This window comes from Ictidomys tridecemlineatus, chromosome 9 (assembly GCF_052094955.1).
Source record: "Ictidomys tridecemlineatus isolate mIctTri1 chromosome 9, mIctTri1.hap1, whole genome shotgun sequence".
NCBI classification, from domain to species: Eukaryota; Metazoa; Chordata; class Mammalia; order Rodentia; family Sciuridae; genus Ictidomys; species Ictidomys tridecemlineatus.
In genome coordinates, this window is record NC_135485.1 from 30,741,851 (window position 1) to 30,746,994 (window position 5,144).

Below are 5,144 nucleotides of genomic sequence, written 5' to 3' on the forward strand. Positions count from 1 at the left end.
TACAATGTGGTCTTTCTGGTGTCCCAGCTGGAGCAGGGGGGGTTATTAGTGCTGATGTGGCTGTCCGCATAGGTGGAGCTACAACTCGGACATCCCTTGATGCTTCTTTAACTCTAACCTCTGCTTAGCTTCCAAACCCATAGAAGCTGGTGTCTGGTAATCCTTGGGCAGTCTCATCTCACAGGGCAACCCAGCTCTTAGCCAAGTTCTCACGGGGGTCCCTACCGAAACAGAGCCCCTTTAAAATTAAAATCAACTTCTTGGCAACTGCTTTTCTGCCCCAAAGTTTCCCCCAAATTTAAATGGAAACTGAGAAGCTGCCCCCTGAGCCAAGGAAGTGAGTTGGAACACATTTTTGGAGAGCACAGCCTAAGTACACTTACCTGTGTCCATTCCCTGCCTTTTGTCCCACTACTCCCCACCTCCTCTTATAAAAGTTGTTGTGTCCCTGAGTCCCCTGAGGATGAAGATTTGAGACAGAAAAGGTGTGCATTCATAAAAAAGTCGCATGGGTATTCATATAAAACTTTTAAAATGTTTCAATAAACCCTTGCTGGGCATGTAGCTCAGTGGTAGAGAGCTTATCTAATATGTGCAAGGCCCTGGGTTTGATCCCAGCACCTAAAAAAAAAAAAAAAAAAAAAAGAATAAACCCTATGACCTGGTACTATTATCAAACCATTTTTATAATTAAGGTGAAAATGAAGAAACTGAGAGGTCATGTAACTGGAGAGGAGCAAGCCACGACCTGAATCCAGGGATCTGCCTCCGGTACCCTAAACCCCACAGGGCACATTTCACTCCAAAATACGGGAGAAGGGCAGCCATGGCAGGCTGTCCAGGAAGCCGAGGAGTGGGTTATGCAATCAGGCCACTGATGAGCTCACGGCTGGCTCCTGGAACTAACCCTTCTTTGAGCCAGCAGAGTGCCAGGGACCACAGCATCTCCCAGCCCTGGCTTGCACGGGGTTCTTCCTCAGAAGTTTGGATCAGATTCATCTGAAAAGCTTGTTACAACACGTATTTTTGGACTTCTCTAGTGAGTTTCTGACTCAGTAGGTCTAAGGTGGGGCCAGGTTTACGTCCAGGAAAAGGGAGGCTGGCTCTCTAAAGGCATCCAGGGAAAAGGAGATCCAGCTTCCTCAGGAGGTGGAGGGAGGTGGGAGGCGCCTATTTCTACCTGGCCACTCTGCCCAGGCACAGATTGCCCTGCGTTTAAACGCATCGACTCGATTACCTTGAGCAGATTAGCCCCAGCAGATCCCTAAAGGCTTGCCGCTGTCTTCAGGTGTCCAGGGGATTATTAGGGAGAGATGTTGATCAGCTGTTCTCAGAGTCTCCTGTGGGCAGAACAAAAGGAAAGAAGCTTAAATGTCAGCCAAGGATTTAGATGTAAGTGAGAAGTCTGTGAAGCAGGGAGGTCCCGTGGACCCAAGCAAGTGCCTCCAGGCTTTCTTCTCTTATTTATATCTAAATATCCCCTTCCCTACCACACTGATTTCCATGTTTATTATAACAACAACAATAACAGCAAATGCTTGTGTAGTTCTCACTTGGTGCCAAGCACTGTTCCTAAGGTTTTAAAATTCCACAGTCCCTCATTCAATCCAGCAACACAATGACTTAAATACCATCACCAGCTTCTCCTATAGCTGAGAAAACTGAAACAGAGAGGGTGAATAACCTCGCCAAAGGTCACACAGCCATCAAGTGGCAAAACCAACATTTGAAGTCTTAAAAGTCCATCTTCATAGGCACACTGCTAATCTGTAGATGGTTTATTAGAACAGAATTCAAGACAAGGAGATACATCACGTAGAGAGCTACGAAATGGTCCTAAAGGAACTCTACTCCTCAGAGTTCTCTCCTTTGAGTCATTCCCTCCTCCTCTGAATCTTGGCACAATGACTTGCTTGAACCAGTAAGTGGGGAAGCAACTTCCGGCCGGGGACTTCAAGCCCAGGCTGTGGAAGGTCTGGGGTTTTTGCTTTCTGAGAACCAGCTGCCTTGTGAAGAAGTCTAGGCTGCCCACCCACAGGGAGAAGCACTGGAGAGAATCCTGGAAGCCGGGAGGCCCCCCGGAGGAGAACAGAAGCGCTTCAGCTCAGAGTCAGGAACTGGGGTAAAGGAGGCCATCTTGGATGCTCCATTCCCTGTTGAACAGTCGGTCCCAGGAGACAGCCCAGGGCAGAGGAGCTGATCCCCCCTCACATCCTGACTCAAAAAGGGTCGTAGTTTTAGGTCATGAAATCTTCCTTTTTTTTTTATTGCGGTGCAATCCACATCACATGAACTTACCATTTTAACCTTTTCTTTTCCATGATGGGGGCTGAACCCAGGGCCCCACCCACGCTAACTAGGTGCTCTACCACTGAGCTACCCTCCCAGCCCTTTTTGTAACCATTTCTGAGTGTACCGTATAGTGGTGGTCAGCACCTTCACCCTGTGTCAGCCCTCGCCACCATTCCTCTCAGAACTTTCCATCACCCCACACTGAAACTCTACCCATTAGAGTGATTAATGGGTGACTCCTCGTACCCTCCCTCCTAGCCTCCAGTGACAACTGATCTAATTTCTGTTTGCATGTTTTTTTTTTTTTTTTTGAGTACTGGGGATTGAACCCAGGCAGCTCCATCACTGAGCCACATCCCCAGCCCTTTTTAAATCTTATTTTGAGACAGGGTCTGGCTAAGTTGTTTGGGCTGGCCTTGAACATGCAATCCTCCTGCCTCAGCCTCCAGTATGGCGGGGATATCTGGATGAATTTAAGTCAATACATTTTTAAGGTGGTTTGCTCGGTTGCAACATACAACTTTATGTAGATACTAACAGATTTAACAATCCGTTTTTGGAATGTGTTGATGTGCTTGTTGATTTAATAAACATCAGAGAGTCGCAGAAGCACTGGGACGCGGCCCAGAGCTTTGGTTCACTTTGTCATTCGCACATTTAATCCTACTGTGTCATGGTTCACCATGTAATAGGTAAAAATATGATCCCACTTAACATTTACTTTAAAGTAGAGAGGGTATATATCATTTTTATCTTTCACAACATCCTGATGAGGTAGAATCTTTTTTTTTTTTTTGATCAAGGGACTGAGGATCAAAGAGTTGAAGCGACTTGCCCTGGGTCATACCATAGAACAGGTTGGTCAGCAACTATTTATTGATCGTTCCTGTTTGGGAAGGTAAATGGCAAGGAACCCACAGGACACTTCAGTGGTTTGAAAGAGAAGACGCAAGACTGTTCTTTAAAGAGCCTCTGCTTTCCTGGGAAACACCCCGTCCTGCCCACTGCTCCCTACCAACCAAGACGGCTCTGTTTTATAGGGTTTTAAGAAGCAAATATGTTTGGCTGTATTTGGGTTAAGCCTTTTAAAGCTTTTCTCTCTCTGTTCTTCTTCTTTTTTTTTTTTTTTTCTTTTCACTATTGGAAATGAACCCAGGGGCCTTCTACCACTGAACTACAGAGCTGCATTCTTAGCCCTTTTTAAAATTTTGGAAACAGGGTCTTCTTTTTGCGGCATTTGGGGATTGTGGTGCTCTGCCGCGGAGCTACATCTCCACCCTTTTTATTTTTATTTTGTTGCCCGGGCTGGCCTCCGCCTTGCCATCTTCTTGTCTCAACCTCCCGAGTAGCTGGGACCACAGGCGTGCACACCATGTTGGGGTCGGCTATATTTAGGGCAGGAAGAGCAAGAGGAGCAAGCAGGCACCACACCCCTCACCCTATGAAGAAAGCCACAGAATCATGTTCTATTAAAAAAAAAAAAGCCATTAAATCAATTCAATGGGTCACTAAAAATCATTTTTAATGATTTCCTTAATTTCTTATTCTATTTATTTTTAAAAATTTTATTCTAATTTGTTATACATAATGGCAGAATGCGATTCATTTCATATTATACATATAGAGCACAATTTTTCAAGTCACTGGTTGTACACAAAGTATTTTCACACCATTCGTGTCTTATACATGTGCTTAGGGTAATGATGTCTAACTCCTTCCACCATCATTCCTACCCCCTTACCCCCTCCCTACCTCTCCCTCCCCTTTGGCAATGGAAGGGGGGCATGGGAGGAAAGGAGTAACTTTAAAAGACATTTTTTTTTTTTTTTTTTTTTTTTAAGAAACAGCAGAATCGCTCATGGCCAGTGTTTTTCTTTGGATTTTTTTTCCACTGTACATACATACATATGCCTCCACGCCATGTTTCGGGAGTTGAGGTGAAGCACGTTTCTTACTGGGGATGCTGGTGAAAGCCCTTGACAACCACTGCCCGGGCCTACTCCTCTCCTGGCTCCAACTCCCTCACAGTGCAGAGACATCCCGCAGTCCCTGGGGACATCCACCAGGTCTGTATGCTCTTTGCGCAAACACAGGAGAAAGAGACGAACACCACATTAGCCCAGGGATAGATAGCATTGCAGAGGCGAGCCTGGAATGGCTACAATGCTGCATGTAAAATCGTGCCTTTGTACCCAGGGTGATTTCCTGGGGACAGGCATGGGGACACAGTGTTATGCCAGGGAGACAGAAGTATCAGACACCTACGCGTACTTCCTTGAAACTTTCTGGGTCTCTGTCCCTTGGTCTATAGAACTGAGACGAGACTAAATTTTCTTTGGGTAATTTTCCACCATGAGAAGGATGCTAGAAAGGTTGAATGAAGTCCCTGACTCCTTGTTTTCCCAAAGAGGGCCCTGGGGTGGGGCCTGGAGGGGAAAAGCCTACCTTTCTTTGAAAAATGGTGTCCTGTTTTTGGTTTATACTTTTCTCAAAGTTGGTAGGGATAGACAAGTACCGTCTTTGAAAGACATCTAATGTATGTGTCAGGATTGAGATGGAGACTCACCTACAGGACCCCTCCCAGATCTGTATGTCTATCATCATGAGTCTTACATCATCTTATTCTCATCACTTAAATAATGAACTGTAGTGATCTGTGTGTGACAGTGTAGCCACAGCACCTTGACCACACATAAAATTCTCCCCCTATAATTGCCATGTATGTAAAAAGGGACTTGGAATTCCTCCGGACACACAGTTGCAGTGATTCTTTATGCTGAGCTGAGGAAACATGAATTTCTTGTTGTAGGCAGAATTTCAACCCCGCCATGGTGTTGAAATTCACCTCTAAT